We start from the raw sequence: 24,680 nt of genomic DNA on the forward strand, positions 1-24,680 counted from the left end.
AGCTGTGGAGGCTTGGGTGAATCACACAAAATTACTCTGAACTTCGGCTTTCCTTTAAGGTTGTGAAATTCAAATGAAGTAATATATTATAAAGTGTTTGGCTCTGGATTTAGTATACAGTAGGCATCTAGTGAATGAATGTTTTTACTTTGATAAAACATTGGCCCAGGGTTTTTGACTGGGAACACAATTCTCCAATTAATATTTTTATTTTACAGCAAAGAAAAAAAGTATGCTTTATAATGACTGACATTAGGATACAAATACTGAGAATCTTCCACCGACCTATATCACCCTGTTGTCTTTTTCTTACACTTTTACACACACACACACACACACACACACACACACACACACGAACATGCATGAGCTATGATGACTTAAATACTTTATACACACACACACACACACAAATGAATATATAGTATATATAATATAGTCAACACTGGTGAGCCCTGACTACAAAGCCCAAACCTCACCATTAGTCCAAACATGGCGTTGATCCTAGCTCTGTAGGGGTCTATCCATGTCTCAGTGAACACTAAAATGGTATTAATAATCTTCTCTCCACAAAACAAGTACTTTCCTCCTTTTTAGAGTTCTAAAGTAGAATGCCCATAAAACATCAGTATTCCCATCCTTATGCTGTTTTTTTCCCCCGAAAATGATTACCATGTGCTATTTACATACAGTTAACTCAAACTACTGAAGTAAATATGATATAGTTGAGTTATCCTGCAAACAAGCAGCTCGCGGATTATCTTTAATGAAAAGCAACTGTGGAAAGCCACAGTTCTGCTCATTAGTCCACAAATCCCCAGGGACTTAACGGATTATGGACCTTTAACTTTGTAAAGCCCCCAGATTTCAAATAAAATACTGCCCACTGTCAGAGGGGAAAGCCCAAAGGAAAGGCCATTGCTCAGTGGCGAGCTTGTGCAGTATCACAGATCCCCTCACGCACTCCCTGTGAGCACTGTGAACGCTGTTGGTAACCAGAACCAGGAGCTGCTTCACACTGCAAAGCTTTATGAAGACCAGCGCTCCCTCGCTGCACAGGGAAATGGTGCATTTACATGGAGTTGCTTCTAAGTCTACTATAAGAGTGGATTCAAACTTAGAGATAGACTCCGCTGTTGGAATTCTCAAGACTAATTTAAGCTGTAACAAATTAAAACTATAAATTACAACCTAGTAATAGATCTATGTGAGACAGTTAAAATTTTCTGTAAAATATACCTAATACATTCTTTCTAAACAATACTGAATACAAAATAATCATCAATTAGGATTTAACTTTGCTATTCCACATACAAAAATATTATACAATTACAAGTATAAATATCTACTTTGAAAGGCAATACATTTGGTATTCTACTGAGACCAAGAATGCCCAAATTTTAGAATAAATCAGGTTATTATTTAGCATTTAAAATAGTATTCAAACGTGCTGGGCTGTAATACAGTACTGGATCACCAACTCTAATGCCTGTCCAAGCTGGCGGGCAAGGAGGGAGTAGCAGTGTCTACTGTGGTAACGATCAGTCGGTGGCCTTGCCTCCAGAAGAAGGCACTCTATTATAAACATCACCTTCCACTTCTGCAGCGAAAACCAGCTCTACCACCCCACCCCCATTAAAAAATCTGCAAGTTTTCTAGACAATTGTAGCCAGTGGTTCTTGGAATTGTGTGTGTGTGTGTGTGTGTGTGTGTGTGTGTGTGCGCGTGCAGTGTAGCTTGGCAGTAGAGGGCTTGCCTATGATTTGAAAAGCCTCAAATTCAACACTTAATGCCCTCCCCCATTCCAGTCACTTTAGGAGGTGTAATTGTGAATGCCTGTAATCCCAGGGACTTGGGAAGTTGAGGCAGGAAGATAGGTAGTTCAGAGTCAGCCCAGGCTACACAAGATGTTCCAAAAAAATAAAAAAAGAAAAGAAAAGAACCTTTGAGGGAAAGAGGGCCATGAATCACTTTGGGTATCTGTTGAATCTGCTCTGCTATCCAGAAAATACAAATACACACAGAATTCTTATGCTCCTGGAAGACTATTTGTAGGCATGCCATAGATTCCAACAAAGAATCACAGAGACAGGAAAAAAGTTTCCAAGGTGTTTCCAATCCTTCATAATTCTACCTCTGATTTACAGGACCAATTAAACAAAGCATAAGCAAATAATAAAGCTCATACAACCAATCCTTCAAAGACAAAACAAAGGTGACTGTTTACATCGCACTGGTCACCAGAGAGTCAACTGTACCGGCAGCATTTTAAAATAAGTATGTGAGTGGGGAGATCAACAGGGTTGGAGATTATGGAGCATAAAATGCTCCTGAACATAACAACGATTAATCCTTACAATTCCAGGAACACAGAGGCAGACAGTATTTTTATCCTCCTCCACAGCGAAGGAAACGGAGGTTCAGATAACAACTTGCCAAGACTAAACAGCCAATGAGTAGAGCGCAGGGATTCTCACCCAGAACTAATTGCAGAAGTGAGCTCAGTCCACGATTATATCCTCCTCAGAGCAGAGAAAACCAACCGACAGACCACACGTAAAATGTCGGCAGGGAAGCAGTAAACAATAATTAGTGTGTTTTAAATATTCAACTGAGTTTGATCTCCAGCGCTGCAAAAAAAATTAAAAACTTTAAATATCCGATTTCCTCTTGCTTCATTGTTTTTTGTTTTTCCCCGAGACAGGGTTTCTCTGTGCATCCCTGGCTATCCTGGAACTCGATCTATAGACCAGGCTGGCCTCAAACTCAGAGATCCTCCCGCCTCTGCCTCCAGAATGCTGGGATTAAATGCGTGCGCCACCACCGCCCAACCTGCTTCGTTATTTAATATAAAACTTTTTTCAGAAAAAGAATCGCGGCATTTTGTTGTTTTATGAAACATTTGTTCTTGCTCATGTCTTCAGTTCTTCATATACAAAATTAAACTCTCTGTTGAGAATTCGAATATAAGAAATGGGAAGCTTAAATGTCCATTTTGGGTTTTTGTGTAGATTTTGCTGCTGTTTTGAGGCAGGGTCTCCTATGGCCCAGGCTGGCTGTAAACTCAGTATAGCTGAGAACGACCTTGAACTCCCGGCTCTCCTGCCCTGGTCTCCAGGCACCCACACGAAGCCCAGGTTGTGCAGTGCTGGACACGGTACCTAGGGCTAGGCAAGGACTCCTTCACCTGAGTTACTGCCTCAACTCCTGATGCCATCCGGACCCTAAGGTAAAGGATGCATTTTTGAGTGAAAAGGAAATGTCAGTATAGGTTCTGATCCCGCGAGGGATTGGACGGCGGTATGTGACAGCGGGGAGGTTGAGATTCCGTACGGGCTCTGCTTAATTACTCACTGTGATTTTAAATTAGGATTTGGAATTATTATGGACTATATGACGTTTCAAATCACAAACTGTATCAAATACTGACAGAACAGCTGTGAGTGTGAAAATGCGGACTGGGATGTATTCAGTGGTGGTGAGCTTGCGAGCATGCACAAGGCCCAGGGGGCGCGCGGCGTGGGGAGCGGGGGAGACACTAAGAGAATAAACATGAAACCAAGTGCGTACAAGCTCAATGCAGCATCTTGTGATTTCTTTTCATATTTCTGTTTCTACTGTTTGGAATTTTAAAGGCAACATGACTAAAGTTTTAAGTAGGTCAGTCTGTTTGGCTGACAAAACCAAAAGGTGCCAGGAGGAAGCCCGTGGAAAAGCAACAGCTAAGGAGCAAAGCTACCTGCATGCAGGTTACATACAGGCTCAGGCAGCAGCAGCAGAGGGTTTCTGCTTAGCCAGGAGTATTCCACCCGCCCCTTAGCACGGCCAGGGCTCACCGGACATGCAGAAACAAGAGTGAAAACAATTAACTTATGTAAGAGAAAACCAGTATTTAAAAATTAAAAAAAAAAAAAAAACCCACGTGCACCTGGCAGGTTAATTACTTGTGGCAACCCAGGTTCTAAGTAAGACCTTCCCCTGCAAAATATCCTCCTGCGCGAACAACAGCGTAAGGTAAAAAGCAAAATATCAAGGTTGGCATGGAAAGCGGGTTAACAGGAATATTCAAAAACTGCCAAGATTTCCACCAAGAGCAGAAGATTCAGCACCGCCTGGAGGGGGGAAAAAATGGGACAAGCTTCGCAAACGGTAAACCTCAACGTCAGGACCGTGCACACCCGGGCGCCGGCTATGGGAACCCCAAAGTGAGTCCACAAAGCAGGCACCCTCCCTGGAGAAAGCTGCGAGCTCAGCCCGGAGCGGCGGCCGCCCCCGCGGGTGCGGTTTCCGCAGGACCGTGCGGACAGCCCCGAGCTCCGGGAGCCCCGCGGAGGGGGACACCCCGCAGGCCGCCCGCCCCGGGGACCCCGGGCACCCCGGGCACCTGCGCCGCCGCTCGGGACAGCGCGGCCCGCGAGGCCCAGCTCCGGGTCCTCTCGCTTCCCGGGGGGGACGGCGCCGCCCGGCCGCCCCCTCGCCGACGCGAGCACGGGTGGCCGCTCCGGGGTGACCCGCGCGCGGGACGACGCGGCGGTTTACCTCGCTGTCCTCGCCCGCCGCGCAGGCCGAGCCGCCACACCCGCTCCGCGCCGGCGCCGCGCCAGCCCCGCTCGGACACCCCACGGACGCGCTCGATGCCTGGCTGGCTCGCTCGTTCGCTCGTGCCCGGCTCGGCGGAGCGCGCCTGACAGCCGCGGGGGCGGGGCGGCGGGGCGCGCGCGGGACTCTGGGAAATGTAGTTTTCGGTGTTTGCCTCCTGGGGACCGCGCCCGCGGGCACGCGCTCTGGTCCCCTTGTGACGCTTCTCTTCTCTTCGGTCCTGTATCCATATATATCCCAGGTTTTCTATCTGGTCTTGTCCGTTTCACCGCAGGCTCTGCAAAAACATGTACAAAACAGCTTGCGTCTGCAAACTAAGGAAGTAATTGACTCCTACAGAGTGCTAAAGCAAAAAAAAAAAAAGTGAGATATATCAAATCTTCAATAAAGTCGCTGGAAATGTAGGAGAAGAGAGCAAGGAAATATTTTAGGATATTCCCTGAACTCTTTCTCCCCCCATCCCAAGGGCATCCCAAAGTTCCCAGGATCTTCAAAACTTATTAGAAATGTAGCCAAACACTGGGTGGTAGTCTTGGTACGGGAAGGTAACTTCAGCTGTTAGCCTGGCTGAGCACAGAGATACAAATTGGATCCAGCCCAGGCAAGCTGGAGAGACTCCAGCCGGGCCTGAAAGGGAGACAGGTGGCGTCAAGGTCCTGCTCCCACGGGCCTGTTTAAGCCAGCTAGGCCCCAAAGGCTCCATAACCCGCTCAAACAACACCCACAGGCGGGGACCATTGCGTAGAGCCTCTTCAGCGGGCCTCCTGTACCATGAGGAACTCAAGTCCCCCGAAATGGAGAGCCCCAGTCCATCCTTCTCCCTCACGCTGTTTGGTCAGGTACTTCGGTACGGTGAGAAGAAAGTGTTGTAACTCTGAGCATAGCAGGGTTGCCCCCTCCCCCCAAATTTTTTTTTGAAAGTGAAGTATTTATACTGCATGATATTTAGAAATTAAAAACAAAAAACAAACAAAAACCCACGTGCACCTGGCAGGTTAATTACTTGTGGCAACCCAGGTTCTAAGTAAGACCTTTCCCTGCAAAGTATCCTCCTGCGCGAACAACAGCGTAAGGTAAGAAGCAAAATATCAAGGTTGGCATGGAAAGCGGGTTAACAGGAATATTCAAAAACTGCCAAGATTTCCACCAAGAGCAGAAGATTCAGCACTGCCTGGAGGAAAAAAAAAAAAAAAAAAAAAAAGAATGGGACAAGCTTCACAAACCGTAAACCTCAACTATAAAGATGGGGAGGCACAGCCCGGATAAGGGCCTCTCCTAAATATTGATACATCCGTAACAATGATTTCACCTAATTATTTCAAACATATAGATTTTATAAAACAAGATACACTAAAATGAAACAAATCGTGTAGTTTTCTAAATCTAGAGTATTTTCTCAGTTTTTATTTTTTTTAACCTTCATTTACCTCCCTACACGAGTTGGTCCATAAAAAGGGATCTTAGACTCCCCTCCTCTGAGCTCTATGAATTTAAAAGCTAGGAAGGATGTGATCAGACCTTCTGGGCCATTTTCACATTGTACTGAGTGGGAATAAATGGTAATGTTAATTCCCAATCGGCATTTGCATTTTATATTTTAAGTCTTTACCTCTAATCCTGGAATAAAAGGCTTTTAATCCTCCACAAGCATTTCAGATGCTGTGTGCAAATGGCTTTGGAAAGCCTAATCAAGAAGGCAATTTTACCTCCCCCTGCAAAGGAGATAAAGCTTGTAGGCAGCAGGCCAGTCCTGAGCTGCTGAAAGGCCATGAGAAAATAGACGTCAGCATGCTGAAGACCATGAAGACCATCATCTCCCTACTGTGGCCACATCTCTGGCTCATGTCCCTTTCTGCCCACCCATCAACTCCTGCCACCACCCTTCTGTGGTGATATATTGTGTGCCCCAATATATTGTGTCCCTAATAAACTTGCCTGGGGATCAGAGGACAGAGCCAGCCACTAGATTAGACATAGAGGCCAGACAGTGGTGGCACACATCTTTAATCCTAGCACTGGGGAGGCAGAGATCCATCTGGATCTCTGTAAGTTCAAGGCCACACTGGAAAGAGCCAGGCAGTGGTGGCACACACATTTAATCCCAGCACTTGAGATCTTATATCTTGGCTAATGTCACACAAGTCACATGCCTTTAACCCCAGGAAGTGGCATGGCTGGGTGGAGAATGGTATATAAGGCGTGAGGAGACAGGAACTAAGCAGCAGTTCAACTGAGACCCTCAGGGGTGAGGACTCCAAGGCTTTCAGTCTGAGGATTTGTGGAAATAAATAGGATCAGCTGAGGAGCTGGGAGGTGAGGTTGGCTGTGGATTGTTCTGATTCTCTGATCTTTCAGCTTTTACCCCAATATCTGGCTCTGGGTTTTTTATTAATAAGACCTTTTAAGATTCATGTTATACCTTTCTCCATGCCAATCTTTACTGGCATGCGTAAGTTTCCCTGAACAATTACTTCCATAACCAGGAGTTATGGAATCCCAGCATTCAGGAGGCAGAGCAAGAGTTCCAGAGCAGCTTGGGCTATATAGTGATAGCCTTAGGCTAACCTGGGCTACAGTGTGAACACCTATTTCAAAAAATTAAAACTGAAAAATGGAAACAAAAAGCAATTACTTCCTGTGTTCCACCTCTGAGACATGCTGGTGACTCCCTTTCCTGGCCTTGGCTCAGCAGCTCATTCAACACTAACACATTAATGATAGTTTTCCTGTCCAGGACCCATGAAATCAATCTGATAAAGATATCTTTAAACCTCTGGTGATCTGGCTGGAAAGATGGCTCAGTGGTTAAGAGCACTGACTGAGTGCTCTTCCAGAGGACCCAGGTTCTGTTCTCAGCACCCACATGATGGCTAACAATGAGCCGTATGTAACTCCAGTTCTGGAGGACACAACACCCTCTTCTGGCCTCTGTATTCACATGGTGCACAGAGGTATGCGCAGATGAAACACCCACTCATATAAGATAAAAATAAACAAAATCTCAAAACAAAATAAATCTCTGGTAATCTTTCTTCACTTTTATCTCTATAATATTAGAAGTCCCTTCATTTCTGGTTAGGCTTTTATGATTTCTGCTTTGTTGGGAGATATTTGATTACACTGTGTAAAAATATATTACTGTGATTGGTTTAATAAAAAACTAAATGGCCAACAGGTAGGCAGGAGGTACAGGTGGGACTTCTGGGCAGAGAGAGCTCTGGGAAGAAGAAAGGTGGGGTCACCAGCCAGGTGTGAAGGAAGCAGGATGGGGATCCAGAGTAAAGGCAACTGAGCCACATAAAGGAATGTAGATGTAAAAATGTGGGTTAATTTAAGTTATAAGAACTAGTTGGGAACAAGCCTAAGCCGAGGCTGAGCTTTCATAATTAAAAATGTCTCCATTATTGGTGAGCTGGTGACCCGAAGGAAAAGTCTGCTACACACGGCATCCAAAGTCTGGCCACATATATCCACATAAGGCCCAAGAAAGCTTAAAAAAAAAAAAGTGTGGAACGTGGAGTCAAATGTGGCTTCCTGTGACTGTGGTCTCTTGGGTAGGCTTGGTGGCATACAGAGAGACACAGCCGCTGACCACTGCCTGTGGGCTGGAGTTGGCTGCCAGCGCCATACACCAGTGCCGTACACCAGCGCCGTACACCAGCACTGTACACCATCGCCATGCACCAAGCTGAGCTGCCCAGCAGCTGAGATGGCAGTTTAAGATTTGTCTCACGAAGTCAGAAAAGACTGCAGGCGTTTGGCAAAGCCAGGTCCAGACACACAGCACCTCAAAAGGTGCAGTATGTTTAAAAATGTCCTTAGATGGGTATCAACAGTCATAAAAATAGTTTAAAAATAATAAAGCCCTTAAAAAGAGAGTAAGTATGAATTTCACATATGGATGAAATGTAGCCGGAATCTTAAAAGTTCTTATTAATAAAATCAAACCCAAGGCCAGTTATTGGGGTCAATGCTGGTAGATCAGAGAGACAGAACAAGCCACAGCTACCTCACCTCGCCAGATCCTCAGCTGGTCTTGTCTCCTCAGACTGGAGGCCTCTGAGTCCTCATCCGGAATGGGTCTCAGCTGAATTACTGCTCAAAAGCCTGAATGCTTAACCAGCCACATGCTTAACCAGCCAAATGCCCCTAGTTTCTGGTCCTCACGCCTTATATATCTTTTTGCTTTCTACCACCACTCCCTGGGATTAAAGGCTGGCTTTCTGGGATTAAAGGCGTGTCACCATGCTTGGCTATTTCCAATGTGGCCTTGAACTCACAGAGATCCAGAGGGATTTCTATCTCTGGAATGCTAGGATTAAAGGTGTGAGTGCCACCATTTTCTAGCCTTTGTATCTAGTGGCTGTCTGTTCTCTGATCCCAGATAAATTTATTAGAGTACACAATATTTTGGAGAACACAATACCACCACAATGAAAAATATTATAACACAGGGAGTTTGGACCTTTAATGGTGCTTTGTTAATTTTGAATTTTTAAATGCTAGTGAACAGAAAATGGCAGCTGCTGAGAGACATTGGATTATGAAAATCACTGCTAAATTAAACCAGCCTATATACTTTAGAGATGTCTTGGCTCCAGAATGGAAGTTGGGAAATATGTTGTTTAGAGGGAGAGGTTATGCCTTTGTATCTACAGGAAACAAAAAGCTACAGATTCCTTCAAAATTAGTAAAGATCAGATTTGACCGAGGGAGACTTCCTGAGGATCTTGGCTGCAGACATGAGAGAAGAAGCCAAGAAAGACTACAGGACAGGTATATATGTTTCTACTCTTGTTTAAGGTATTGTTCCTAATCACCTCATTTAATAATGTAATGTAAACTTTTAGTGCTTTAAAGCTTTTTAGGATAATAAAAAAGTCAGATTAATAGTTAACAGTTGATAGTTAGTAGTTAACTTATAATAATCAAACTTATAGTCATGTTAGGTATGTTTTCAAGGTCATGCAGGGATAGATTTTTAGATAGGGATCTTCAAACATTTTAAAGACCTACAGAATATGGTATTTAAGATGTTTTAGTAATATAAGGCCTTTCATGACAGTGAGACATGTCTGCTCCTGGCAGCACCAATTTACTTCCAAAAAAGATGATGGGCATTGAAGAACCTCTATATGGAGTTTGCTTTCTTTGTGGCAAAAGCTTGCTATCTGGGCAAGAAAGTGCCCTTTCCTCAACTGCTGTCCAAGCTGGATACACAGGACACAAAAGAAAGTGACTACCAAACTCTGCCAAGACAAGGTAGGACAGCACAAAGAAGTACTTCAGACATTCTAGGCCTGTAGACTGAAGATGGATGCTCCAATGTCACAGAGGAACCTTGGGTGAATGTCCAGGCAGCCCGATATTTCTGTCATTTCTGTAGTTTTGCAAGTTGCTTGCTCTGCACTTCCTGTTTACTCTGGTAATATTATATCCTTCTTGGGTAGTTGATGGAGTTGAAGACGAGATAGTTATAGTTACACTTTTCTTTGTTACCAAATTGAGAAAAATACTCACAAAAGAGGTATAAAGGATACAAGGCTGAGAGACATAAAAGCTTAAATTGTTTATCTAAATAAATGTTTTGAGGTCTAAAAAGATAGTTTTGGGTTGATAATACAATTATGATGGAAAATGGTTTAGATATAAAACTTTGAACTCATCAAGATAAATAATAGGGTAATTTCTACAAATTTGCCAAATACAAATGGATTGGATATTGTAAATGTAATTCTTACCTGACAATTGTTCTTTTTGTATGTATACTATATATACTATATTAGAGTTAAAAACCCTTTGCATTTTATTTGGACAAAAAGGGGGAAATGTTGAGAAATATTTGATTACACTGTGTAAAGATATGTCACTGTGATTGGTTTAATAAAAAGCTAAATAGCTAGGCAGGAGGTATAGGAATTTCTGGACAAAGAGAGCTCAGGAAAGAAGAAAGGCAGAGTCGCCAGCCAGACATGAAGGAAGCAGGATGGGCAGTAGAGAGTAAAGGTAACTGAGTCACGTAAAATAACGTAGATTTAAAAATATGGGTTAATTTAAGTTATAAGAACTAATTAGGAACAAGCCTAAGTAAGCTAAGTCTGAGCTTTCATGATTAATAATAAGTCTCCGTGTCATTATTTGTGAGCTGGAGATCTAAAGAAAAGGCTTCCTATACTGTTTCTCTTACCACTTTGCCTGCACGGCCCTGACAACTATCCAATATCACTAAGACTTTTAATCAGGAAGACTGCTCCACCCCCACAGTCCGTCTACACACATGGAGACCTGTTTTCATCCTTACAGTAGCACTGACCTGCAAGCATTTTAATTGGCTATCTGTCTTTTTCATTTGTCTGAAATTTTTCTTAGACAGAAAAGAGAAGCATTGTTGTATGATATTTTGTTTGTGTTCTGACAAATAAAGCTTGCCTGGGCTGAGCTAGCCACTAATTAACCATAGAGGCCAGGCAGTGGTGGCACACACCTTTAATCCCAGCACTTGGGAGGAGGAAGCAGGAAGATCAAGAATTCAATACCACCTTGGGCTACATGAGATTGAACCAGTCTAAAAGAGAAACAGAGTAGGGTGGTACTGGCTAATACCTTTGATCCCAGCACTTGGGATCTCATGCCTTTATCCTAGCACTTGGGAGATGGAGACAGGAATATAAGGCAGGTGGAGACAGGATCTCAGCCCCCCATTCAGTCTGAGGATTTGTAGAGGTAAGGAGTTTCTAGTGGTTACTGCTCTGCTTCTCTGGTCTTTCAGCTTTCGCCCTAATATCTGACTCCAGGTTTTTACTTAATAAGACTACTTAGGATTGTGCTTCAAAACATACTACTTGGTTTATAGTATATTCTTAATAAATAATAAGGGAATGAATATCAACTTTGTGTAACAAATGGTTTTGTATATATTTCCAGGCAAGTGCCAGATAGTAACTATATTAAGGTTTTGGCTCCATAAACTCTGTCATAGTTCTTTAACTCTGCTCCCTAAACAACCATGGCTAGTTCTCACCATGGCTCTAAATATTTGTGTTACAAGTTTGAGTGAAAGGTGTAAGGGGGCAGCTTTGAATGAGGTGGTACTGTAGGAAAATATATTCACCATTCTTATTTCCACTGAAGATGTATCTGAGCAGTTTGTGGATGGGTCTGTGGGTGAAGCTAAAACAGAAGGCATCCTTGAGAAGGCCACTGGGATTTCAGTTGTGCCCCTTGGAAATTCCCAGTGTTGGTAAGACTTTTTAGCTTGTTACTAATGTGCTGTTGCTTTGTCTCCTATTATTTTATTTTTTTTATTTTAGAGTATTAGTTTTGCTACTCTGCCATGCCCAAGTGAAATGACCTTTCACTTGCCCTGATCCTGTCTAGATACATCTGACTCCTCAGGCTGCATATATAGGGAGCTTGAATTCTTTTTGGAGCAATGTATGAAATGTGAAGGTAAGAGCAGTTTGCCCCCCCCCAGTTCAAAACAACAACAACAAAAACGAACAACTGGGACTTGAAGAAGGGGTGTGATTCAGTGGTAGAGCATTTTCCTTGTGTGTGCAAAGCCCCGGGGTTGTTCATCGGCACACACACACACACACACATACACACACACACACACACACACACACACACACACGAATGCACATACACACAAAGAAAAACTTATTTTTGAAATATATGTAAGATGCTTCAAAGGAAAATTTCATTCATACTTTTTTTTTTTTTTTTTTGAGACAGAGTCTCACTATGTAGCTCTATCCTGGAACTCACTGTGTAGACCAGGCTGTCCTTGAACTCAGAGATCCACCTGCCTCTGCCTCCCAAGTGCAGGGGTTAAAGGCTTGCACTACCATGCCCAGCTTATTCATACTTACGGTTGGAACCGGCAATATGTTTTCATAGCAGTATGTTTCAAGTCCATGTTTCCCAAATTATGAAAAGTACATCTTTTGCTGAGATAGGATTTGCTATGTATCCCAGGCTAGCCTCAAACTCTCAGCAGCCTTCCTATCAGCCTCCTGAGTGCTGGGACTATAGACAAGCATTGCTACCATGCCTGACTATGAAAATCTTTCTTTTTCTTTTATTATTATTGTTATTATTATTACTATTTGGTTTTTTGAGACATGGTTTCCCTGTGTAGCTTTGTGTCTTTCCTGGAACTCACTCTGTAGCCCAGGCTGGTCTCGGACTCACAGAGATCATCCTGCTTCTACCTCTGAGTGCTGAGATTAAAGACGTGCACCCCCGCCCCCCAGCATCATTCTTTTTATTAAGATACAGTTCTGGGTTATGTTAGCTCTCAGACATCATATTGACATCTTCATAATACTCTTTATCTCTGAACATTTTTTTTTAACAATAAAAATAAACAGAAGATCTTCTTAGGTACATTCCCATGCCTTCATCCTTAGTTAGAGAGCTCCAGAATTTTATAGGAATGATTACAAAAGTTTACTTCTTATTCCTTCTCACAGTTACCTGGCTATGAGCAATAAGTATGGGTGTTTTGTGAAACTTTGTTGAAAATTTCTTGAAAGGAATTGAGCAAGCTGAGAGCAAGAAGTATGTGTCTTACACTTTTTCTTCGTGGAAGGATTTTAGCAGTTATCTTTATTTACTTATATATCTTTTGGAGCTACCTTGGAGTATAAAGTTATTTGAGGATGGGTGGAAGTCATGTACAGGAGGATGGGGAAAATGATAGGAAGATTGTGAGTCCCTGGTGACCACTGCACCATGATTTCAGCTCTAGACTATTCTCCTTTGGGTGATGAAAACCACTGTATTTACTTATGGCAGAACCGGCCCTGACTTAAGATCATGCAAAGAAACGTGTGCAATATGTATGCAATGGAGAATCTGTTGGGTATTAGGTTATGATAAATTACGCAACTTTCTTCTCTCTCATGTGATATTAGCCTGACCTCCTGACCTATGGTGAGTGCAATCATGTGGCCTATGACTTAGATATATCCACCTAAAAAAACCCTAGCAATGAATCTGGACTTTAAATCTCAGTGGTGCCTGAGGATGCACTGATGAGGAGTGTGAGACATCCTGACTCTGTGAGGAAAGAGTCCAGAAGTTCTAGGGTTGGTACCTTCCCAGGCCTCACCCTACATTGTCTCTTCATTTGGCTTATATTCATTTGTGTTCTTTATTTAAAAATATAATTATAAATGTAGCACAATCCTGATTTGTATGTGATTCTAAGTAATTACTGAACCCAAGGAGTCATGCGATCCCCTGAACTAGTTGCTGGTTGGTCAGAAGGGGCAGGGATCTGAGGCTCCCTGCCCCTGCTCCTGGCATCAGAAGTAAAGGCACTCTTCCTGGGGACGGTGCTGCCCTAAATCAATGGATTCTACACTAATGTTGGGTAGTTTGTAGTGGATTGCACTTCAAGGTTGTATCTGAAGTGGCCACCTCCACCAAGACAGTCTCACTAATGGCTTTGAGGCCATGCAAATTCCCATTATAAGAAGGATAATATTTGCATAAGCAAAGTATATCTGCTTCCAAATTACCATGTGGCCCCCTAAGTTCTCATGTTTCCCCTCTGTTTGTAATAAGCAATATAAGATTGCCCTTTACTGTAATGGAAGCATAAGTTGTAATAGTCAAGAGCCATGTTGGCCGGGCAGTGGTGGCGCATGCCTTTAATCCCAGCACTCGGGAGGCAGAGGCAGGTGGATCTTTGTGAGTTTGAGGCCAACCTGGTCTACAGAGCGAGATCGAGGAAAGGCGCAAAGCTACACAGAGAAACCCTGTCTCAAAAAAACAAACAAACAAAAAAAGCTGTGTGGAGATCAGCAGAGGGAAACCACTGATTGAGAGATAACAGGACTGAGTAATCGCACAGGGTGTGTGAATTACTTCACTAGACCCTGATCATCTCGCATAGAAACTCTAAGCTTGTCATGCTGCAATCTTTGTAGATAAGGCAATTGTTTCCCTTTGCTCAAGCTGGGAGTGGTTTGAAGCCACATCTAGAAGTCATACACCCATAATCTTTGTGCATATGGATACAGAAAGCACTTCACATCCTCTGAGTAATTCCCTTTGGGGACTTATACACCAGAGCTGAAAAAAAGAAAAAAGGCTACAATTTTATATTTCTTGTTCAAGGAAGCAGAGCCAGAAGGAAGCATTTCAGTCCATTTCCTCAGAGGCAAAGGCAGCGTAGTAGGAGAAAACAGCATGCTGTTGAGCCTGTCTGAAAGGTTTCACTTGCTCCCGTAGCCATCAGTGGAGGCTTGAGTTATACAAGTGCAGAGAGTAATTGGATATGTGCCCAGCTGGTGGAGGCGACACACAACTGTCAAACCTGAAGAGATAAGGCCAGAGAGCGCTCCAGGCAGAAGGTGTGCAACCCTTGCTGCAAGCCCACAGCAAGCAGCCGTTTACACACCAAGGCACTCAGGACTGGGGTGTGTGTGTGTGTGTGTGTGTATGTGTGTGTGTGTGTGTGTGTGTGTGTGTGTGTGTGTGTGTGTGTGGTGGGGACTGAACCCAGGGTCCTGCGCTTGGTAGGTAAGCACTCTACCAAACTGTGACTCTCAGTCCATTCCAGTAAGGGCTTTTGAAAACTTTACCCAGAACAGTCTCCTCCGATCTAAAATACTAGTTTTCTTCTTTCTTTTTTCTATTTCTTTTAAAACAGGGTCTCATGTAGCCCAGGCTGGCCTCAAACCTCAAGCTCCTGATCCTTCTACTTCCACTTCCCAAATTCTAGAATTATAGGCATACACCACTACACGGGGTTTAAAATATCATTTTTCTTTAGGACAAAAGCTGGATTGTAAATAAGTGTTCATTTGACACCCCTGCACCCCGCCCCCCACATCACCCTCTTTTGCAACCTGATCTTATCCCTCCTCCCGAGAGCTGCAGCTCCCTAAGGTTCTCTCCGTCTGTGCTCACGCTACCTGGGAGTTGCTAGGAAGCTGTTACACACTCAGGTGATACCAGCAATGTTAATAAAGATGCAAATAGAGTATAGGGGAGGCTAGAAAAAGAGAGCTGATACGGCAAGCGAGCACCGGAACCCGAGAGGAGAAAACACTGTGCACAGGGCCTCCTGACGATCATGTGCAGAAAAGACTTGGCTTGTGGTGTCCCCATGCGGGAGGTCAGAATAGGACAATTTTTTCTTCCCTTCCCACAACATCCTCTGGTGACACCCCGGCCCTCAAGGAGAGCTCCCAGCTCAGAGGAGGAGGACATCTGTTGCTTTCCTGCATAAAGACTGGTTCTTCTGACACCAAGCAGGCGGAAGCAGGTTTGGAAGGGTCTTTCTGGAGAGAAGTAGCACAGGAGCTGCTAATATATTTTTCTCATGCTGGGCTAATCATTTAGAGCACCTTTGTTTCCAACGGTCACATAATCCTCTGGGCTGGCCCAGGGGTCAGCCGATGACCTACTTTAAATCAAGGACCAGCTAGCTGGTGAGCAGCTTTGTGAGCACCTCCATGACGTCTCGGATTCACTGATGCAGCACCACACGCACCCAGCCATCCCGGTCTGCACACGATTTGTTTCCAGAAGACCTTGGACACCAAACCCAACCAATGCCCGAGACTGAGGATAAAATGCTTCAAATTTGCATAATAGCCAGGCATATGCCTGTAGACTTTAAATTGTTCCTAAATTTCTATGAAATCTAATACAATCCAAATGACATGCAAACAGTAGTCTCCGTGTCGCAAGGCTTCAGGAATAAAGATAAGGGCCTAAGGGTTTGTGGAATGCCCGAAGCTACAGCTGATTGTATCTACACATGACCTCATTCTTCTTACGGTTTCAGTGTGCTGTCTGGCACGCCGTGAGCTTAAGCTTTGATCCTCAGAACTTCTTGGAATTTTTTTCTGAGGGGTGTGAGTGCAGGGGTGAGGGAGGGAGGTTGTAGGTGGAGGTCAGACACTGGCATTGGTGTCCTCCTTTGTTGCTTCCTCCTTAATCTTTGAGAATGAGTGTGGAGCTCACTGATTTGGCTGGGCTGGCAGGCCAGTGAACCCCAGGACCCGCCTGTTGTTGCAGAGTATTTGTTTAACTATGTAGAGATGTGTTGGATTTGCATTTGTTTAACTATGTAAAGATGTGTTGGATTTGCATTTGTTTAACTATGTAAAGATGTGTTGGATTTGCATTTGTTTAACTATGTAAAGATGAGTTGGATTTGCATTTGTTTAACTATGTAAAGATGAGTTGGATTTGCATTTGTTTAACTATGCAAAGATGTGCTGCTGTTTCACCTTGCCTGCCTAAGGCACCTGATTTGGTCTAATAAAAAGCTGAACAGTCAATATCGAGGGAGGAGGTATAGGTGAAACTTCCAGGCAAGGAGAGTAAATAGGAGAAATTTAGGCTCAGGGAAGAAAGAAAAGGAGACACCAGGGAGACACCAGGGGCCGACCAGCCAGATGCGGAAGAAGCAGGAAAGTAGGACATACAGGCTAAATTAAGTTAAAAGAGCTAGTGAGACAAGCCTGAGCTAAGGCCAAGCATTCATTATTAATAATAAGTCCAAATAATGTCTTTATTTGGGAGCTAGATGGTGGCCCAAAGAACATTCCAACTACATCCTGTCTCTGCCTCCCCAGCTCTGAGACTACAGGCGTATGCGGCTGCACCCAGCCTTTGAAGGTGTGGGTGCTGGGGATGGAACTGGGGCCCTCATACTTGGGTGTCAAACACTTTACCAACTAAGCCATCTCCCCCGACCCATTTTTTGAACTGTTTTAATATGCAGTTGAATCTGGACGTGGGATCCTCAACTACAGACTACATTCTTTATTGCCACTTAAATGTATGTGTGTATGCACACTAGTGGGAATTCATCTCATTCTGAGCTGTCCTGATTGTAACCACAAAGGACCAGGACTATGGGGAGCAGGTAATCAGTGGCAAGCTACAGGGTGTGTGGGGGGGGGGGGAGCACAACTAAGAATTGTTGTTCTTTAATGTTAAACCCTTAATTAAAATCCTATCTTGATCTTGTAGCTGCCACCACACAGCTTGCAGCCCCAGTCCAAAGGTGGCAGTTGTCTCCTTATGCCCACCCTCCTACCAAAAGAGGTGTGGGATATCACGCCTCCTATCTATAGCTGGTGTCAACAATGTCTGCTTGCCTGCCACAATTACTTTATAAAACACTTGATTTTGAGGTCATCACAGTCTTCCAACTGCCACCCACCTCGCCCCTGGGCTGTTGGGGCCTGTTACAGGAGCAGCCTTTTTTTTTCCTGGTCAGCATCTTCAATGACTCAATAAACCCATTATCTAAGAGATCGCTTGTTCTCTAGAATTTCAGCTGGACAAAGTAGTCCATTTATGTTTAAGAGTTAAGAGTTAAGCATATTTTCTACCTCCACACGCTAACTTGGGTCAGACCAGTTAAACTCAGTTGTAACGGTCTTAATTCCCACTTTTGCTCCTTTTGTCTCCACCCCCTACCTGTTCTGAATAGACTTTTATAATATCGTGGGGGAAATCATTTTAAATCGGCACTAGAGAGAAAAAGCAGGTGTATGTAGTCCTACAAGCATTCCCGAAACTTGGGGGCGCGGTAGAGGACGCCAGTAAAAATTAGGAGCAATGAAGGGCGAGGGTCGAGGGAAAGAGAGCGGGAGATCCCACCTGGATCAAGAACAGAGAGGGAGAACAAGGAATAGGAGACCATGGTAAATGAAGACCACATGAGAAAAGGAAGAAACAAAGTGCTAAAGAGGCCCACAGAAATCCACAAAGATACCCCCACAATAGACTGCTGGCAATGGTCGAGAGACAGCAGGGACTGACCTACTCTGGTGATGGGATGGCCAAACACCCTAATAGTTGGGCCAGAAACCCCATCCAAGGACTGAGGGAACCGGATGCAGACATCCACGGCTAGGCCCCAGGTGGAGCTCCGGGAGTCTAATTAGCAAGAAAGAGGAGGGTTTATATGAGCGAGAATTGTTGAAACCAAGGTTGGATAAAGCACAGGGAAAAATAGCCAAACGAATGGAAACACATGAACTATGAACCAAAGGCTGAGGGGCCCCCAGCTGGATCAGGCCCTCTGAATGGGTGAGACAGTCGATTGGCTTGATCTGTTTGGGAGGCAACTAGGCAGTGGTACCAGGTCCTGGGCTCATTGCATGAGTTGACTGTTTCAAACCTGGGACTTATGCAGGGACGCTTGGCTCAATCTGGGAGGAGGGGACTGGACCTTCCTGGACTGAGTCTATCAGGTCAATCCCAGTCCTTGGGGTAGACCTTGATCTGGAGGAGGTGGGAATGGGGAGTGGGCTGGGGGGAACGGGAGGGGGGCAGGAAGGGGGAGAACAAGGGAATCTGTGCCTGTTATGTAGAACTGAATGGTATTGTAAAATAAAATAAAATTTAAAAAAAAAAACAAAAAAATTAAACTCCTATCAGGTCTTGCAAGTCTACCTAAGGCTTCTTCCATCTACAGACTGGCCTAACAGCAAGGGGGGGCAAGGAATGCTGGGACATTTCTCTGCTCTCCTCTGCCCAAAGACACTTTCAACCAGTGGGCAGACGAAGGGAGCTGATGACTTAGAGTCACTGTCCCCTCACTTCGTGTCCGGGGAGGTGACTCCAAGGTACTTTCTAGGCTCTTTCCCAGAGTTTATAAGGGGGCTGAACGCGGTGTCCTGAGCAGACTTTGAATGACCGAGCAATCACTACTGATGCTCAGTTCCTTTCTCCTCTTCTTCCTCCACCAGGGCGTCTCAACTGGAAACATGGAAAAGAAAATGAGGCAGTGTGTGTTTATGTGCTTGTATGTTTGTGTGTTTTGGTCCGGGTTCTCTAAAGGAAGAGAACAGATGGGAGAGGGAGAGGGAGGGAGAGGAGGACAGATGGGCTGTAATAGAGCGGCTTATAGGCTCTGGTCCGAGCAGCCCAGCAGTGACAGTAGTCCTCCTGACAGGAAGGCTAAGGACCTACTATTGTCCAGCCTACGAGGCTGGGTGTCTCAGCAGTCCCAATCCGGTGCTGAGGTCCTAGAGAGCCGCCCATTTCAACCCACGTTGGAATCCTGTACAAGTGAGCTCTGACCCCAGCGAAGGAATGCCTCGGGAGTAGGTAGGTGGACTTGCCAGCCAGAGTGAGGGCAAGCAGGCAAAGAGCAAGCTTCCTTCTTCTTTGTCCCCTTGTAAAGGCTGCCACCAGGCGGCGTGGCCCAGATTCAGGGTGGGTCTTCCCACCTCAGACCATCTGGTTAAGAAAACCTCTCACAGGTGTGCCCAGTTGCTTGGGTTTTAGTTGATTTCCGACGGTTGGCAACCAAGATTAGCCATCACTTTGTGTATGTTCTAAAATGTCGGATGGTGGTTATCTGAAGGAGAATTCTGGCATGTCTAATGTGGCTGTGTGATAGCAATCGGTTCCTCACGTCACGTCATTAAGTTAGCACATGGTGATGGATTTCATCATGACATTTTCATGCATGGACATTGTACTTTATTCTCTCCCCAGCCTCCCTCCCTCCCTTCCTCCAAATTCTCTCCCCTTATGCTTTCCTGTCACATGGACATGAATTCCATCACCCTCCCCACTTAAGATCTCTTCCTCCCTTCTTGTGGTCCCCTTCCTGTGTGCCTGAATACACACACACACACACACACACATACACACACACACAAATTTAGATTCTGCATAAGAAAAAAACCATAGGGTTCACCTTTGTTTATTTGTTTGAGTTAGAGTCTTACTATGTAGCTCTGGCTGTCCTGGAACTCACTTTGTGGACCAGGCTGGCCTCGAACTCACAGAGATCTGCCTGCCTCTGCCTCCCCAGTGCTGGGATTAAAGTCGTGTACCATTATACCTTGCTTAATCTGGTTTATTCTGCATAGCATGATGTCCATTTATTTCCCTAAAAATGACATGTAAAACCAGGGAAGAAGTTCCTATCCCAATTCTGTCTTGATTTCTCCATGTCCTGCAGCCAGAGCGCTTGGTGTCTTTAGCAATATGATTTCATCTAGTTCTGGCAAGCAACCACATTGCGGGGTAGCCGGTTAAAAGGTATCTTTTAACAGTCTTGCTTTCTAATGGTGTCTTTTGAATGGATAGTAACGAAACTGATCAATCTTTACTCAGTAAGCTGAGTTTTTTGTATCTTCTTTAAGAGATTCTAGTAGGCGTGGCAGTGGGCGTGGCGGTGGGCATGGCAGTGCACACCTTTAAGGCCGGCACTTGGGAGGCAGAGGCAGGCAGTTCAAGATCACTTTGGTCTACATAGTACATGTTTCGGACCAACCAGGGCTGCGTAGTGAGACCCTGTCTCAAAAGGAAAGAAAAGAAACCCTAGCCTATCACGGTGGTATGTGCTTGTAATCAACTACTTAGTTGGATAATCTGAACTCAGCAGGCTGAGATCAACTTGGGCACCACCGTGAGGCCGGCCCTTTTGTCTCAATCAACGGAGGAGCAGGAGACAGCAGAATCCTGTCTGTGGGGCACGCAGATACTTTCTTTCCAAGTGTTTACTTTTACATATTACGTTGAAGTCTGTGGCTTTTCTAAAATAGATTTTAATATATAATATTTTATTGCGTTATCATCTATGCCCTCATTTTAGATAATCCACAGGAGAAAGTCAGCATTTTTCAACTTCCTTTCTTCCTTTTGTGGTGCCAGAGGATCTGGACTGCGCATGCTAGGGCAGGGTACTCCACTACTAAACCACATTCCCATCCCTTCTTGTTTTAGTTATTATTTTAAGGTGTATTTATTTAATGTGTGTGCCTGAGTGTATGTCTGCATATCACATGTATACAGTACCCCAAGAGACCAGAAGAGGGCATCAGACCTGCGGAATTAGACGTGGGTGCAGGTAACTCAACCCAAGCTTCTGTAAGAGCGGCAAGGACTTTTACCTGGTGAGCTATCTCTCCAGCCCCAATTTATTATTTTGAACTTTTTTTTTTTTTTTTTTTTTGGTTTTTCGAGACAGGGTTTCTCTGTGTAGCTTTGCGCCTTTCCTGGAACTCACTTGGTAGCCCAGGCTGGCCTCGAACTCACAGAGATCCGCCTGCCTCTGCCTCCCGAGTGCTGGGATTAAAGGCGTGCGCCACCACCGCCCGGCTTGAACTTTAATTTTAAAATGACATTTATCTGCCTGGCAAGAGGTGGCGTGCATGCATGACACCTTCTGTGTGCAGTCAGAGGACAACCTGTGGGAGTCAGTTCTCTCCTTCCATCCTGTGGATTCTGGGGCTAGAACTCAGGTCCTCAGTCTTGCTGGAAAGTGCCTTTACCCTCTGAGCCATCTTGTTGACCCTTGTTTATTTATTCTTTTAAACGAACATGTAAACTATTATTTCATGATAACTGCTTCTTTTAGAAGGTCTCCAAGACGTCTTCATCATTGTTTAGATGTCTCATAAGCTACAAAACCCCAGGCAAGCCAACTGTTTGCCACAGCCAGCACTCCATCTCCGTTGTGAGGGTCTACAGGTTAGATGTAGAAACACTGTGATGTACTCAAACTGCCAGATGAAGGTATAAAAATACCCTGGGCTACCATTTGAGATGAATTGGATAAACTATATTTGGGAGAGTCATCATTATCGATAGATTATCACCCAGTGGGGGCTCTATGGCAACTCAAACATGAAGATTACTCTGTGTGGCTGGGATACGGCGAGCGGAGGGAGGGAGAAAGAAAGTGTAGGTGGAGAAGAGGAAGAGCGGAGAGACAGTGTTTCTTAGTGTGCGTTTCGATATGACCTACTTCCACATGGAGAGATGCCGTTAAGTGCACCGCTACTCAAGTTGCTCAGAGCCTACCAGGTCCTCGGGGGAAACAGGACCAGACAATTAACTGGCCCAAGAAGAACTGGGCCAAAACTTGCTTTTGGAATTGGGTAGCGGAGAAGGAATCGAGGGCACCACCGGAATCACTGTAAAGCGCTTGGAGCGCCCTCTGCTGGAGCACGTTGGTAAGGGAGCAGGGCTGAAGGACGCCAGCCCCACACTGGCTCAGAAGGCGGGTTTAAAACAGCCGTGGGCTTTCTGAAGGTCTTAGGTCATTCCTGTCGTTTTCCCTCTAGCTTTGGGAGTATTTGACTCGTAGCAGGAAAAGACACGCTCTTGATTTCCGAATAGGCACGTGTACAGGAGCAGCTTTGATGACCGCCGCCGCAACCTCACCTCAGAATGCTGACTGCTGAGCAATGAATTACATCCCACTGTGTGGCTTTTGCAATGTTGTTTACCTGCTCTGCATGGTGCTTCATTTCAAATAAAACCACCACCAACAACAACAACGACGTCAGAAAGACGAGGCACACCAGGGTGAGGACCTGAGCCTGAGCCCCAACCAGTTACAGCTGTTGAGCGCCCCCCCCCCCCCCCCCCCCGCTGTATTATGGGTGGGGAGACAGGCAGATCCCTCTGGCTTGCTGGCCAGCTCCGAGACTAATGGCCAGCCCCAGGTCTCAGGGAGAGATCCTGTCTCCAAGCTGGAGAGATGGCCCAGGGATTGAGAGCGTTTGCAGTTCTTTTAGAGGACCAGGCGCTGGCCCCAGCAGCCATATGGCAACTCACAGCCATCTATAACGCCAGTTCCAGGGGATCCGTGTTCTCTTCTGGCCTCCACAGACACCAGGTGCTCACACAGTGCACCCACGCATATGGAGATAAAACACTCATACGCATAAAAAGCGAACGAACAATCAAAAACACAAGGTAGACAGTGCCTGAGGATCAACACTCAAGGTTGACAATGGCCTACACGCTCACGTGCACACACACACACACACACCACCACCACCACCACCACCACCACCAACAACAACAGCATTCTTAAGCTCTTTGGTAAGTAGGAATGTAAGTGAGAAGCTAACTGACACGAAACAAATTGTCCTCCTCCTCCTCCTGAACATCCCAGAATCCCACGTTCCCAGGTGAGCCCAGGTCTGAGTCACAGCCACTGTGAGCTCCCGATGACAAGATGACGTCAGTGGTAGGATGTTTGCTTAGGATGAGTGAGGCCTTTGTGTGTCCTCAGCACTAGTGTAAACAAAATGTAAGACAACAACAGATGAAATCACCCCCATTCTCACACTGGTGTGCGTGTGTGTGTGTGTGTGTGTGTGTGTGTCTGGGTGTGTGTAAATGGGGCTTGAACCTTGGCTCGTATGCTTCCCGTCCATGCTTACTTCTCACTTTAAGTGATGTCTTATAAACTGTTTTTTTATGTTTTTTTTTTCTCCAATCACAAAATATTCCTTTTGTGGGAAGAGGTGCTGGGGTATATTCCCATGTTCCCTACTACTGCACCCCAGTCTCAAGAACATATCTAATCCACCCTATGAGAGGTTCTTTAGGCACATACTATTTTTAAAAATTAAATCAAATTAAAATTAATTTTATGTATATGTAGCATGAAACTTAAATGGTCTTATTAATAAGAACAAACCTGGTGCCAGGTATTGGGGTGAATGCTGAAAGATCAGAGAAGCAGAACAAGTCACAGCTACCTCACCTCGCCGGATCCTCAGCTGATCCTGTTTCCTCAGACTGGAAGCCTCTGAGTCCTCATCTGAATGGCTCTCAGCTGAACTGCTGCTCCAAAGCCTAAAAGCTTAACCAACTCTAGTTCCTGGTCCTTGCGCCTTATATACCTTTCTGCTTCCTGCCATCACTTCCTGGGATTAAAGGTGTGTGTCACCATGCCTGGCTGTTTCCAGTGTGGCCTTGAACTCACAGAGATCCAGGCGGATCTCTGCCTCTGGAATGCTAGGATTAAAGGTGTGAGTGTCACTATTTTCTGGCCTCTGTAGCTAGTGGCTGTTCTGTTCTCTGACCCCAGATAAGTTTATTAGGGTACATAATATTTGGGGGAACACAGTACCACCTCATGTGTATGGATGTTTTGCCTGTGTGTGTCTGTGCACCGCCTTCATGCAGGCCGTAGAAGCCAGAAGAGGGGCATCAGATCCCTGAGACTGGAGTGACGGGCAGTGGTGAGCCACATGTGAGCACTGGGAATGGTACCCTGGTGGTCTGGAAGAGCAGCCAGTGCCCTGAACTGCTGAGCCGTCTCTCCAGCCCACCCT

The 24,680-nt window shown here is 45.1% G+C and overlaps 1 protein-coding gene across 2 annotated transcripts in view; it reads right to left on the reverse strand.

Annotated features, from left to right (window-relative positions):
* Klhl8 (kelch like family member 8) overlaps positions 1–4,673 on the reverse strand; it is a 45,585-nt gene extending 40,912 nt beyond the window's left edge. The window contains exon 1 of one of the 2 annotated variants that reach the window (XM_028867305.2): positions 4,540–4,673. The gene's annotated coding sequence lies outside the window, so the exon portion shown is untranslated. Of the gene's footprint in view, positions 1–2,477; positions 2,666–4,539 lie in introns of those variants that run through there. The other variant, XM_028867306.2, reaches the window with a different exon arrangement.
* Positions 4,674–24,680: the final 20,007 nt, after the last annotated feature.

Source organism: Peromyscus leucopus, chromosome 10 (assembly GCF_004664715.2).
Source record: "Peromyscus leucopus breed LL Stock chromosome 10, UCI_PerLeu_2.1, whole genome shotgun sequence".
Classification (NCBI taxonomy): domain Eukaryota; kingdom Metazoa; phylum Chordata; class Mammalia; order Rodentia; family Cricetidae; genus Peromyscus; species Peromyscus leucopus.